The 15,520-nt window shown below is 53.3% G+C and overlaps 1 protein-coding gene across 1 annotated transcript in view; it reads right to left on the bottom strand.

Annotated features, from left to right (window-relative positions):
* Positions 1-15,520, bottom strand: part of LOC140410765 (glutathione hydrolase 5 proenzyme-like) — a 192,052-nt gene that overhangs the window by 152,515 nt on the left and 24,017 nt on the right. The window lies entirely within an intron of this gene.

Here is a 15,520-nt window from a genome sequence, read left to right as displayed (position 1 = left end):
ACACCAGGCCCTGTTTTGGGGCAGCTGTATGTCAACTCATAAGGAGCCCCAGCTGGTTGACCTCCGCCGCTGACCTGGGGAGCTCGTCCCACAGGGTGATCAACGATGGTTTCCCCGTGATCCTCTTGGGGTTATGACATTAATAATAATAATAATAATCTTTAATGTCACAAATAGGCTTACATTAATGCTGCAATGAAGTTACTGTGAAAAGCCCCTAGTCGCCACATTCCGGCGCCTGTTCGGGTACACAGAGGGAGAATTCAGAGTGTCCAAATTACCTAACAGCACATCTTTCGGGACTTGCGGGAGGAAACCGGAGCACCTGGAGGAAACTCACGCAGACACGGGGCGAACGTTCAGGCCCCGCACAGACAGTGAACCAAGCCGGTTATGGAACCTGGGATCCTGGCGTTGTGAAGCAACAGTGCTAACCACTGTGCTACTGTGCCACCCCAGTAACTAGCTCATCGGTTCTAGTGATGTCAATTAAGGGATGTTGGCCAGGATAATGGGGGAAACTCACCTATCCTTCTCTGAAATAGTGGGATCCACCCAGAGGGTTAGACAGGCCCTCAGTTTAATACAAAAACAGAAAATATTGGACTATCTCAGCAGTCTGACAGCATCTGTGGAGAGAGAAGGGAGCTAACGTTTCGAGTCTGGATGACTCTCTGTCAAACTTCAGTTTAATAGCTATTCGGGGGGGGGGGGGGGGGGGGGGGCTGGATTCTCCGCTCCCCCAGCCATCGGGAAACCCGCAGGCGGGGGTGCACTGCCGACAGGAACAGAAACCGCCAACGACTGGAGAATCCGGCCGAGATGTACCTCTAACCGAGTTGCATTACCTCAGCACAACGCTGAAGTGACAGCCTGCATTATGTGCTCAAGCCCTGGGGTAGCATGAACCTACAACCTAATGACAAGAGGATGACATCGTGCACAGCGCCACAGGTAGTACTCAGTATAAGTGGTGCAATGATGCCAATGGGGCCAGGTCAATTCCAACCTTGGGTCACTGACTGTGCGGAGTCTGCACGTTCTCCCCGTGTGTGCGTGGGTTTCCTCCGGGTGCTCCGGTTTCCTCCCACAGTCCAAAGATGTGCAGGTTAGGTGGATTGGCCATGCTAAATTGCCCCTTCGTGCTGATTAGCTGGGATTGTGGGGATAGGGCGGAGGAGTTGGCCTAGTTACGATGCTCTTTCAGAGGATTGGTGCAGACTCGATGGGCTGAATAGTCTCCTTCTGCACTGTAGGGATTCTATAAATCTGGCATATAGTCGAGATACCTGAAGGGGAAAATGTTAATGCTGAAGGCCTAGCAACAGCCCAGTTTTGGCAATGAGCCTTTCCCCCTGTGTCAGGCCTAAAACCTGTTTTACACAGGCCCAGCTGGTTTTAGGTAATCCTATTGGTTGTTTATTTATGTTCCTGCCCCCATGAAATTCCAGATGACTCCTGTTTTTGGCATTATAACTGGTGTTAAAATAGAACACAGTGAGTGATTGAACCCATCTGTAGTTAGAGCAGGGCACTCAATGACATTGTTTAACAACACTGAATCTCCATTATATTCTTCAAACTGGCTCCAAGCCAGTTTCAAGAGAGATTGGGGATTCTCCGACCCCCCCGCCGGGCTGGAGAATCGCCGGGGAGCGACGTGAATCCCGCCCCCGCCGGCTGCCGAATTCTCCGGCGCCGGGGTTTTGGCAGGAGCGGGAATCGCACCGAGCCAGTCTGCGATTCGCCCACTGCTGAATGCAAACCTGGACCTCTGACTCTAGTTACCCCTGGCGATTCGCGTCCCGCGATGGCCTGAGTGGCTGCCCATTTTAGGCCGGTCCCGCCGTCGTAAATTAGACCAGGGGCGTCATTCTCCGACCCCCCGCCGGGTCGGAGAATCGCCGGGGGTTGCCGTGAATCCCGCCCCCGCCGGTTGCCGAAGTCTCCGGTACCGGATATTCGGCGGGGGCGGGAATCGGGCCGCGCCGGTTGGCGGGCCCCCCCGCTCGATTCTCCGGCCCGGATGGCCAGAAGTCCCGCCGATAAATTGCCTGTCCCACCGGCGTGGATTAAACCACCTTTTGAACGGCGGGACAAGGCGGCGTGGGCGGGCTCCGGGGTCCTGGGGGGGGCGCGGTGGCCTGGCCCTCGATCGGGGCCCACCGATCCGCGGGCGGGCCTGTGCCGTGGGGGCACTCTTTCCCTTCCGCCTCCGCCACGGTCTCCACCATGGCGGAGGCGGAAGAGACTCCCTCCACTGCGCATGCGTGGGAAACTGTCAGCAGCCGCTGACGCTCCCGCGCATGCGCCGCCCGGGGATGTCATTTCCGCGCCAGCTGGCGGGGCAACAAAGGCCGTTTCCGCCAGCTGGTGGGGCGGAAATTCCTCCGGCGTCGGCCTAGCCCCTCAATGTTGGGGCTCGGTCCCCAAAGATGCGGAGCATTCCGCACCTTTGGGGCGGCGTGATGCCCGACTGATTGGCGCCGTTTTGGGCGCCAGTCGGCGGACATCGCGCCGTTTCGGGAGAATTTCGCCCCTGGTCTTTACCGGCGCCGGCCTAGCCCCTGAAGGTGCGGAGGATTCCACACCTTCCGGGCGGTCCGATACCGGAGTAGTTCACGCCACCCCTCGGCACCGGGACCGCCCGCCCCGCCGGGCAGGGGGGAATGTTAGCATCTAAACATTCACTCATTGAGAGTGTCTACATAAACATGCCTCAGCAGGATCTCAGCTCATCCAGCTCTCAACAAGCGCGGTCTCGGGAAGCACATTTGGCTCCGATGTTGGGGTCCTGAAGGCCATTCAACTCTTTAGACGTGAGGATTTTCTTCGATTGCTCTATTCTAGGGCAGCACGGTGGCACGGTGATTAGCACTCCTGCATCACGGCCCCGAGGTCCCAGGTTCGATCCCGGCTCTGGGTCATTGTCCGTGTGGAGTTTGCACATTCTCCCCGTTTTTGCAAGGGTTTCGCCCCTACAGTCCAAAGATGTGCAAGGTAGGTGGATTGGCCACGCTAAATTGCCCCTTAATTGGAAAAAATGAATTGGGTACTCTAAAAAAAAAAGAAGATAGATTGCTCAATTCTTCAGTCACCAGATTGCTTTGTTTAGGCCAAGACTGTGTTCAGCACTCAGCAACCTACTTCTCCCATTTTAGTAGTTAAATCAGTGAGTTCAGAGTTCAGGGATTCCATCGTCCACTGCTGAATGCAAACCTGGACCTCTGACTCTAGTTACTGACACAGGCTCCAACCTCCACTTACTTGGTGCGGTCCTGAAATCAGTAATTTAAAGATCAAAAACAAATAAGATAGTCCACATATCCAAGGGGCCACAGGATGAACTTCCAAGCTGGGAATTACCTCAGCCCTGGGCCCTGGTATCCCATCAGCACTGGGCCCTGGAGTCCCCTGAGCTCTAGGCCCTGGTTTCCCCTCAGCCCTGGGCCCTGGTATCCCATCAGCACTGGGCCCTGGAGTCCCGTGAGCTCTAGGCCCTGGTTTCCCCTCAGCCCTGGGCCCTAGTATCCCATCAGCACTGGGCCCTGGAGTCCCCTGAGCTCTAGGCCCTGGTTTCCCCTCAGCCCTGGGCCCTGGTATCCCATCAGCTCTAGGCCCTGGTTTCCCCTGAGCTCTAGGCCCTGGTATCCCATCAGCACTGGGCCCTGGAGTCCCCTGAGCTCTAGACCCTGGTTTCCCCTCAGCCCTGGGCCCTGGTGTCCACTCAGCCCCGACTGAGAGGATGCCTCGGCAAGCTGTACAAGAACAGTTATAAATCAGCCTTCTGGCACGTGGCAGTGCGACCCACCTGAGGGTTCACAGTTGGAACCCGATCACGTCCCTCAAAGATTTTTTTTGAATGTTTTGATTCCCTTATCAATGGGCCAACTGACCATTGTTACCTCAGCTCGCTTTCCAACACTGCTTTTCCCAGCCTCCTCAGTTACGGTGGATGCTCGGTGTATGACTCAGTGTCTGCCCCGGTGTAATACTCTCCTGAAACCAATGGGATTGTGGGAATATTAACCATTCCAGGGCTCCCACGTCTCCGTAATGGCAAAGAAAGAGGCATGGGATGTAACACCGGTTGCCGTTTAACAGCCACACCCAAGACTGGTTTCATGTGTTTATCTATCCTTCACTCCACCCTGTTCTTCATTCGCCGCTGCTCAATTTCTCGGCTTTCTGATGGGGACTGGACAGCCAGGGGGATGGGGAGGTGCAGTGGAAAGTTGCAGATTGGCCAGCAGTGCATTTATATCGCACTAAAATGTCCCAACACTTGTCTCAGCAAGTGTTATCAAACAGAATTTAACACACAGCCAGGGGCTGAGGGAGAGAATTTCATAGTTTAGGGTCTATCCAGCTAAAGGCACGGCCGCCGTTGGTGGAGCAAAACAAATAAGTTACGCACAAGAGGTCTGGAATGGAGGAATGTGGGAGCTAGGAGAGTTGTGGGGCAGGATGAGGTTATGGAGATGGGGATGGGCAAGGTCATGGAGAGACTTGAACACACTTGAACTCGGGCTAATCCTTGTGGAATTGCTGCATTGTGGGAGGTGCAGTCCATCAGTTGTGACATTACACTGACCCATCTGCCTTCTCAGCGTCAATGTAACGGATCCTAAATTTGAAGAACAGCAGGGGAGTCTCCCTGTTGTTTTCACCGATATTTATTGCTAAGGCAACAGCATTAATAATACATATAGGTCCCAATTTTACAATCGTTCGCGGGCGGTCCCACCAGCAGCAACCCCCACCCCCCACCGCCTGTGTGTTTCCCAGCCGCATGGGGGTGGCTTCAGTGGGAATTCCCATTGACAGCGGTGGGAGCAGAGAATCCAGCCGCCAGTGAATAGCGTGCCGTCATCCACTGCCAAGAAAATTGCGACTGGGAGCCTGCCAAACACACCCGTAATATCATGTCATAGAGCACAATGCAATGGCCTCACTGTGCCTGAAAGTCAGCTCGCTGCAGCGCAGCGTGGCCGACAAAAGCCGGGACACCACGCTCCCGGGATCTACCCGGCTTGCAATGCCTCGCGGGATTCAACGCGAGACTCTGCAATGTAAATCCCGCCCACACTTTTTGGCAAATCTGCATATTAAAGCGAGGCAGCTAGTTTCACTTCAATGTGCAGATTCCCGAGGTACCTGAAGCTTTGGGATTCATCCCCTTTGCCTCAGAGGCCTCGAGCTCGTGCCGTTCAGCACTGGTCCACACAAACAGGGCCCAGATGGAAGGGCTCTCGTGGGGGTCTCCCCGGAATCGGAGGCCCACAGCTGCATGCACTTTAGGCAAGGTGGCACCCCAGCATTGCTGGTGCCATCCTGGCACTGCCATCCTGACACCCTGGCAGTACCAGCCTGACACCCTGGCAGTGCCATCCTGGCATCTTGGCAGTGCCACTTTGGTGCGATGCAACTCGACGTAAATCCTACTATGTAGAGAAAATTCCAGAGGAGACCTGAAGCAGGATTTGTGCCAGGCACAAAACAGTTTGCGATGTTCCTGGGCCCTCCCAGCAGGAATTTGATTAACATTTGTTTAAATATATTTTAATATTCAAAATCAACTCAATGCCAAATCCTCTGGAACGTGCAATGTTCCTACCTGCCGATGTGATATGGCACCGGCGGGAATCACTACTGGTCTCCACAAACTGAGACCGACTTGGTGACCATGCCAGGGGACCCGGAAGCCATTGTAGACCCTGGGTGGTCGGGGATGTATCTGCCCCCAGGACAAGTAGATAAGGTGATTAAGAAGGCATATGGGATGCTTGCCTTTATTACCCGAGTCATAGAATATAAGAGCAGAGAGGTTATAATGGAACAGTATAAACGCTCGTTAGGCCACAGCGAGAGTACTGTGAGCAGTTCTGGTCGTCACACTGTAGGAAAGATGTGATTACACAAGAGAGGGCGCAGAGAAACAGCACCAGGATATTGCCTGGGCTGGAGTGTTTCGGCAATAAAGGGAGGCTGGATAGGCTGGGGTTGTTTCCATCAGAGCAGAGAAGGCTGAGGGGGGTCCTGAATGATATGTATACAATTATGTGGGATATAGATAGGGTAGATAGGTAGAAACCATTCCATTTACTGGGAGGGGTGGGGGGGGGGGGGGCGGGGAATGACATAGAAGCACAGAGGTTAGCACTTTCGCTTCACAGCTCCAGGGTCTCAGGTTTTATTCTCGGCTTGGGTCATAGTCTGTGCGGAGTCTGCATGCTCTCCCCATGTCTGCGTGGGTTTCCTCCGGGTGCTCCGGTTTCCTCTTACAAGTCCTCAAAAATGACATGCTTGTTAGGTGATTTGAACATTCTGAATTCACGACAGGATTGGAAGGAGGGATCTCCATTCACAACATAATATTTTTCTTTCAAGGATTCTGGTGAGCAATAAAACATGGACAACAATAGGGGGGATGATTAAATGGCCTCATCGCACCCAACATGGTGACGCAACAAAGCCGCTGATCCTCACAAGATCCGAGATGCTCGAAACATGTCCCGTTGTGATAGGCTAAATATATCTACACTGGATTCGCCCAGGGCCCAGGGCTTCATGGCCTCACCTGCAGACCTCATCATGGCACCTTTTAGCACTGGTTTCCACAAATGTCGATCACGCGTAATGGCACCGCGGGGAGGGGGGTCTTCCAGGCCATTGGAGACCACGGGATAGTTGGCTCTGGGCAGGTGGTACCCTTGCACACCTGCTGACACTGCCAGGGTGCCCAGGTGGCACTGCCAGACTGGCAGGGACATTGTCAGAATGCCAAGCTGACAGTGCCAAGGTGCCAGCCTGCCCATGCCAGGGATCAGGGCCTGCGGTGCCTTGACCTTAAGAGGTGGGTTGAGGGAGGCTCAAGGACCCGGTAAGAGGTAGGTCATGGTCAGTGAAGGGTTCCGGAGGCCGCGTGGGATTGTTGAAGGAGGTCGAGCGATCAGGGCGGCATTTAAAAATGGTGCCCCGATCTGCGAGTGGTCTTCTTGCACTGGCGAGCTGAGCTCGTCAGTGTAGGAAATGAAGGTAAGCGTGGCCTTGGCGGGGCATTCCTCGCCGAGGCCAAAAAGAATGGCAAAGTGCCATTAAATAGCGATGTCATTCTCGGTGCTACAGGCGTCGAGGAACACCCCGGTTCTGTTCACCACACTACAGGAAGGATGTGATTACAGAACACCCGCTAAACGCGTCCAAAACGGGACTCTGTTTCTGTCCTGTTAAGTCGCGCCCAGGGTTTCTCAGGGAAGAAATGCTGATTTTATTGTCTTCTCATTTAATTTCCATCCTTATTGAGAATATTCCAGATTTGAAAAGTTGGGATTGTGATAATTGTAAATCCGCCCAAGGGTGCTGCATAATCATTAAAACACTTATTACATTTACACCTCTGACAAACTGTCCGGAGGATAATAAACCACTTACTTGGCAGGATTACAAAATAAACTGATAAAATGTGATCCCTCAATGTAATCCCACGAATTATGAAAGGTTAGCATTCTCTCATGGTTTTCAGGACAAACATTTACGGCCAAATAAACTGTTGAATGTTGTAATGTAGGAAATTTCAACTGACTCCCAGCAGACGCCACAAATAGCAAGTGATAATGGACAAATAATCTGTTTTTTCTTCCCACTGATGTTGGGCCAAATCTTCTGATGAGTTGAAATCACAATTGGATCGCAAAGGAGCTCCACATTTCTCACCCGGACTTCCAAACAGGGCCTCTGGAGAAATGTGAAGGTATTCAGGGCAGGCGAAGGCATGCTCCCTTTTCAATGGCGCTAGCTATCGTATTCCAGTCTGTTTAAATGTCCTGAAACACTTTAAGAAGCTGCAGAGGGAAAGTAAATGTGTATCGAAAGTAAATCGATAGTGTTCAATTCTGGTCGCCACACTGTAAATTCTATGATGACTACCAGAAGGATCTGGAGGCTTTAGAGAGGGTGCAGAAGAGATTTACCAGAATGTTGCCTGGTATGGAGGGCATTAGCTATGAGGAGCGGTTGAATAAACTCGGTTTGTTCTCAATAGAACGAAAGAGGTTGAGGGGAGACCTGATAGAGGTCTACAAAATTATGAGGGGCATAGACAGAGTGGATAGTCAGAGGCTTTTCCCCAGGGTAGAGGGGTCAATTACTAGGGGGCATAGGTTTAAGGTGAGAGGGGCAAGGTTTAGAGTAGATGTACGAGGCAAGTCTTTTACGCAGAGGGTAGTGGGTGCCTGGAACTCGCTACCGGAGGAGGTGGTGGAAGCAGGGACGATAGGGACATTTAAGGGGCATCTTGACAAATACATGAATAGGATGGGAATAGAGGGATATGGACCCTGGAAGGGTAGAAGATTGTAGTTTAGTCAGGCAGCATGGTCGGCACGGGCGTGGAGGGCCGAAGGGCCTGTTCCTGTGCTGTACATTTCTTTGTTCTTTGTAATAAGTGAGTGAGAAGTTGGGTGGCAGGGAAGTGGGTGAGGGGGCACTGTGGGTCAGAGGGTAGTGTTGGGGAGATTTACACAGGGGGTGAGAGGGCAATGTTTGTGGCGAGGGGGGTGGGGGGCACTCCGGTGGGGAGTGGGGGGTATCAGTGCCATTCGCTGGTGGCGGGATTCTCAGCTCTGGGCGTTGTCAATGGGGGTTCCCATGGAAACCAACCCACACCGTCGGAAACCCACATGCGGGGGTACATTGCCGGTGGAACCAGAGAATCCCACTGCCAGTGAACGGGTTGGAGAATTCTGGCCGAGATGTCAGTTACCCAGCGTCGAGAACTGGTTTCATTCTAACCTTTCCTGGGTAGCGATTCTGCTAGGCGAATCAGAAACACCCCAAATCTCCAACTCTCAACTCAGTTTCAGAGGGTTCTAAATGCAAGGTAATTGCCCAATGAAAGTCCAAGCCTCTCAGGTAATTTCCTTATAGCCAGCCAATTTGGAATCCTTGGGAGCAACATGGCGGCACAGTGGTTAGCATTGCTGCCTCACGGCACCGAGGACCTGGGTTCGATTCCGGCCCCGGGTCACTGTCCACGTGGAATTTGCACATTCTCCCCGTGTCTGCGTGGGTTCCACCCCCACAACCCAAAGGTGTGCAGGCTAGGTGGATTGGCCACGCTAAATTGCCCCTTAATTGGGAAAAACGAATTGGGTACGTAATTGGAATCCTTAACGACTTCTAGATGTTAGGAGCTTCGCCTGGATTTTTTAAACTTCTGTTGCAGTAAGAGGAGTTTTTCCACACTAATTAGGCTTTCACTGACCCGCTGTAGTCACTGACCCTCTATGGCAGCCCTTCATAAACCTTGCAGATATTTGGAACTAATTGCTGCCAGTAATTATTAAATAAGTCCAGTTGACAGACTCACTCCCATTGGGGAATTGTGCCTGAGCAGCCCATTTTTTTAATCAAGTGCTGCCACGCGGTTGCCAGCTGTAACGGTGCCAACTTGGGCTCGGACTGTCGGGCTTATCAAAACCTGTGCTAACTGAAATAAACACTTTCTCAATGCTGCCTGCTTACCTGCTTACTGTGACATTGATTTGAAGATATTACACCTCTTTCAGGGTTTACTCATCCTTCCTCGATCATCGCTGCTGGATTGGGAGTTTTCATGGATCAGCACATACTATGGTACAGCCCCTAGTAAACTGAACATAGAATCATAGAATTTACAGTGCAGAAGGAGGCCATTCAGCCCATCAAGTCTGCATCGGCCCTTTGGAAAGAGCACCATATACCTCCACCCTATCCCCGTAACCCTACCAAATCTTTTGGACACTAAGGGGCAATTTATCATGGCCAATCCACCTAACCTGCACATCTTTGGACTGTGTGAGTAAACCGGAGCACCCGGAGGAAACCCACGCAGACACGGGGAGAACGTTCAAACTCCACACAGACAGTCGCCCGAGGCCAGAATTGAACCTGGGACCCTGGCGCTGTGAGGCAGCAGTGCTAACCACCGTGCCGCCGTGCGATATTGTCTCGGCCGCTCAGCTGCCACATGTTCCTTGGAACAAAGAAGGTTGAGGGGTGACTAGATTGAGGTGTACAAAATTATGAGGGGAAGAGATAGAGTGGACAGGATGAAATTGTTTCCCTCGGTGAAGAATTCTAGAACCATGGAGACATAGATTCAAGATAGGAGTGGCAGGAGGTGTAGAGTGGATATGAGGAAGAACATTTTCAGGTGGTGGGTGTCTGGAATTCGCTGCCCGAGATGGTGGTGCAGGCAGAGACCCTGAACTCGTTGAAAACCGCAAGTGCTATAAGCTACAGGCCTATGGGCCGGGTGCACGAAGATGGTGTTGTGTTGGGTGTTCTGGTCTACAAACAGGTCAACACGGCTGGAGATGCTGTAACTCTATTTTATTAACAACTCAACTATAATAACATACTGTAAGCTTGGGTACGTGCATTACCAGCTTATCTGTGGACCCTGTCCTGTCACTATCTAGGTGAGGCACTCAGCACATGGTGAATGTCTGAGAGGCAGGCTGTGAGCTCTGTGCTCTGAGCTGGCTGCTGCTAGAACGAGCAGGAACTCTGGTGTCCCCTGTTTTTATAGTGCGTGTGCTCTCACTGGTGATTGGCTGCGATGTTGTGTATGCTGGTTGTTCCTACTGTATGTCCATCAGTGTGTCAGCGTGTGTGTGATTGCACCATGATATGCTGATGTATATCATGACAGATGGGATTAGAAAGGACACCTGGGAGTCCTCGGGCTGGCATGGTCAAGATGGGCCGAATGGCCTCCTTCTGTGCTGTAACTTTTCTATTGTTCAATGGAACTCTTTTGGAGATAGTCAACTGTGTTTACCAAAGTCTTCTGTTTCTCCAGTCCAACGCAATTAATCTTTTCAGCCCCAAACACACTGATACTACAAACAGCAATGTTTTACTACAAACAGCAACTTTAAAAAAAAGGAGTGTATAAATAAATGAATAAATCATCTTTTATTGTCACAAGTAGCTTACATTAACACTGCAATGAGGTTACTGTGAAAGCCCCTAGTCACCACATTCCGGCGCCTGTTCTGGTACACCGAGGGAGAATTCAGAATTCTCAGCTGGTACGGGAATTGAACCCCCGCTGCTGGCCTTGTTCTGCATCACAAACCAGCTGTCCAGCCCACTGAGCTGAACAAACCCAAATGAGACAACGCCCCTGGTCCAGATGGATTGCATCCACATATTTTAAAAGTATCTAAGGAAGAGATAACAAAGACCTAACTGCTGATATTTAATAATTCATGAGGAAAAAGTGTAGTGCCTGAGGATTAGTGGATAGCTAACGTAATTCTTATATTTAAGAAGTGGCAGATGGGGCCTGGGAGCACCAGAGAACTGGAAGAAGTCATGGAGAGTATCAACTCCCTGCAGGCGGTGAAGACGCCGGGGCTAGATGGATTCCCAGCAGACTTCTACAAACACTTGTGCCAGCACTGGCCCTGTACCTGCAGAAGATGTTTATTGACTCGCTATCAAGGGGAATCCTGCCACCAACACTGGCACAGTCCTCAATATCATTGATCCCTTGATACCTAAAAAGGACAAAGATCCGACAGAGTGTGAGTCACAGAGACCCCTCTCATTTTTTAATACTGACGAGGTGACTGAGAGTTGTGTGCCAGAGGCAATTGCGGAAGATCAGACGGACTTTGTCAAGGGCAGGAACTTAACAGCGAACATCAGGCACCTGCTGAACGTCATCTTAACCCCATCCGGGGAGAGAACACCAGAGGTGATCATCTCCCTGGACGCAGAAAAGGCCTCCGACATTCCGGCGCCTGTTCGGGTACACGGGGGAGAATTCAGAATGTCCAAATTACCTAACAGTCTTTCGGAACTTGTGGGAGGAAACCGGATCACCCGGAGGAAACCCACGCAGACACCGGGAGAACGTGCAGACTTCACACAGACAGTGACCCAAGCCGGGAATCGAACCTGGGACCCTGACTCTGTGAAGCAACAGTGCTAACCACTGTGCGACCATTAGAAAGACTACTGACTGGGAGTGTCTCCAATTGCTGTCTACCCAATTTGATTTCCAGAATTGAAATGAATGGTTAAGATTTTGCTACAAAGATCAACCAAATCTTTGAAACTGTCTAAGGGGATATGTTGAAGTCATTGCCGACATCCTTGTTTTTATGTTGCAAATTGCAATTGGTACACAAAGGGTTAAACGTGGTAATTTACTACCTGCTTGCCTGTATAATCTGCATTAGAGATGTTTTGCTATGCTTCATACAGCCTGGATACAAAAGCGTGACCACCTCTCTTGTTAAAAATGACTGTGGATAATATGCAACCATTGCATCACTTGTGAACTGTGAGCTAGGAGGCGGTTACTGTGCAGACATGTACGGACGACTACTGGAGGAGGTACGCTCACCCCCTGGACGAGACAAGGGAGAAATGGGAGGAAGAGCTAGGCAGGGCGATAGGGGAGGACTCTGGAGTGAAACACTGCACAGGGCAAACTTCACCTCGATGTGCGCAGGGCTAAGCCTAAGGCAACGAAAGGTGGTGCACAGGGCGCACCGAACCAGTACAAGAATGAACGGTTTCTCCCAAAGGTAGAGGACAAATGTCAGAAGTACATCACAGAAAACGCAGGGCAGGTAAAAAGGGGGAACCGGAATGGACCAGAAGCAATAGGCAAAAACAATCTCAGTGAATGCACCCAGTGGACACGGCCCCACCCCCCGCAGCACAGCCCAGTGCCAGGAAGGGCAAGGCCGCACAGCTGTATTGGCTGGCCTCCTGGGGCTCCCAAACAGGGCCCCCCTCCCCCAAAACGATAAAAAAGCTCACTCTCAGGGGAGCATAGCCAGCTATCAGTCCCACGCCACCCAGAGGGCATACCTTCGGCCCCTGTATGGCCCAGTTGGCGCTCACTGCTGTTTTTTCCCGTAAAATTTTTATTTCTTCTGTCTTTTGTATATTGCTCGACTAACTATTGGCCTTAATAAATGCATCCTGTAAGTGTATGAGAATCAAAACTGCCGGGTGGGAGAATTGCCGGGGCGCCGCGCGAATCGCGGCACGCCGCCCCGACCCCCGCACGCAATTCCCCAACCCCCTGGAAACCAGCGGCGCGCGATTCGCACCGGGCCACTCGGAGAACCGGCGAGCGGCGATTCTCCGGCCCGCATGGGCCGAGCGGCCGCTACGAAACGACAGGTTCCCACCGGTGCCGTCCATCCCTGGTCGCTGCCGGCGGGAACTCTGCAGGAACGCTGGGGTGGGGGGGGTGGGGGGGCTCCTTCACCAGGGTGGCCTCCGATGGGGTCTGGCCCGCGATCGGGGCCCACCAATCGGCGGGCCGGCCTCTCCCCCCCCCACCCCCCCCCCCCCCCCCCCCCCCCCACCCAGGCCTACCTCCTTCCGCGCGCGGCCCCAGAACACCAGCCCCATGTTGGTGAGGGGCCGGCGTGCGTAAGACGTTCCCCGCGCATGTGCAGGATGGAGCGGCCCAACTGCGCATGTGGAGGATTGGGCTGCCCCAACTGCGCATGTGCAGGATTGGGCTGCTCCAACTGCGCATGTGCAGGATTGGGCTGCTCCAACTGCGCATGTGCAGGATTGGGCTGCTCCAACTGCGCATGTGGAGGATTGGGCTGCTCCAACTGCGCATGTGGAGGATTGAGCTGCTCCAACTGCGCATGTGGAGGATTGGGCTGCCCCAACTGCGCATGTGGAGGATTGGGCTGCCCCAACTGCGCATGTGCAGGATTGGGCTGCCCCAACCACGCATGTGGAGGATTGGGCTGCTCCAACTGCGCATGTGCAGGATTGGGCTGCTGCAACTGCACATGTGCAGGATTGGGCTGCTCCAACTGCGCATGTGGAGGATTGGGCTGCTCCAACTGCTCATGTGCAGGATTGGGCTGCCCCAACTGCGCATGTGCAGGATTGGGCTGCCCCAACTGCGCATGTGCAGGATTGGGCTGCTCCAACTGCGCATGTGCAGGATTGGGCTGCCACAACTGCGCATGTGCAGGATTGGGCTGCCACAACTGCGCATGTGCAGGATTGGGCTGCCCCAACTGCGCATGTGCAGGATTGGGCTGCCACAACTGCGCATGTGCAGGATTGAGCTGCTCCAACTGCGCATGTGCAGGATTGGGCTGCTCCAACTGCGCATGTGCTGGATTGGGCTGCTCCAACTGCACATGTGCAGGATTGGGCTGCTCCAACTGCGCATGTGCAGGATTGGGCTGCTCCAACTGCGCATGTGCAGGATTGGGCTGCTCCAACTGCGCATGTGGAGGATTGGGCTGCTCCAACTGCGCATGTGCTGGATTGGGCTGCTCCAACTGCGCATGTGCTGGATTGTGCTGCTCCAACTGCGCATGTGGAGGATTGGGCTGCTCCAACTGCACATGTGCAGGATTGGGCTGCTCCAACTGCACATGTGCAGGATTGGGCTGCTCCAACTGCGCATGTGCAGGATTGGGCTGCTCCAACTGCGCATGTGGAGGATTGGGCTGCTCCAACTGCGCATGTGCAGGATTGGGCTGCTCCAACTGCGCATATGCAGGATTGGGCTGCTCCAACTGCGCATGTGGAGGATTGAGCTGCTCCAACTGCGCATGTGGAGGATTGGGCTGCTCCAACTGCGCATGTGGAGGATTGGGCTGCCCCAACTGCGCATGTGGAGGATTGGGCTGCTCCAACTGCGCATGTGGAGGATTGGGCTGCTCCAACTGCGCATGTGGAGGATTGGGCTGCTCCAACTGCGCATGTGCAGGATTGGGCTGCTCCAACTGCGCATGTGGAGGATTGGGCTGCACCAACTGCGCATGTGGAGGATTGGGCTGCTCCAACTGCGCATGTGGAGGATTGGGCTGCTCCAACTGCGCATGTGGAGGATTGGGCTGCTCCAACTGCGCATGTGGAGGATTGGGCTGCTCCAACTGCACATGTGCAGGATTGGGCTGCTCCAACTGCGCATGTGGAGGATTGGGCTGCTCCAACTGCGCATGTGCAGGATTGGGCTGCTCCAACTGCGCATGTGCAGGATTGGGCTGCTCCAACTGCGCATGTGCAGGATTGGGCTGCTCCAACTGCGCATGTGCAGGATTGGGCTGCTCCAACTGCGCATGTGCAGGATTGGGCTGCTCCAACTGTGCATGTGGAGGATTGGGCTGCACCAACTGCGCATGTGGAGGATTGGGCTGCTCCAACTACGCATGTGGAGGATTGGGCTGCTCCAACTGCGCATGTGGAGGATTGGGCTGCTCCAACTGCGCATGTGGAGGATTGGGCTGCCCCAACTGCGCATGTGGAGGATTGGGCTGCACCAACTGCGCATGTGCAGGATTGGGCTGCTCCAACTGCGCATGTGGAGGATTGGGCTGCTCCAACTGCGCATGTGCAGGATTGGGCTGCTCCAACTGCGCATGTGCAGGATTGGGCTGCTCCAACTGCGCATGTGGAGGATTGGGCTGCTCCAACTGCGCATGTGCAGGATTGGGCTGCTCCAACTGCGCATGTGCAGGATTGG

This window comes from Scyliorhinus torazame, chromosome 1 (assembly GCF_047496885.1).
Source record: "Scyliorhinus torazame isolate Kashiwa2021f chromosome 1, sScyTor2.1, whole genome shotgun sequence".
Classification (NCBI taxonomy): domain Eukaryota; kingdom Metazoa; phylum Chordata; class Chondrichthyes; order Carcharhiniformes; family Scyliorhinidae; genus Scyliorhinus; species Scyliorhinus torazame.
The sequence above is the reverse complement of the archived record's forward strand: the minus strand, read 5'-3'. Positions and strand labels throughout refer to the sequence as shown.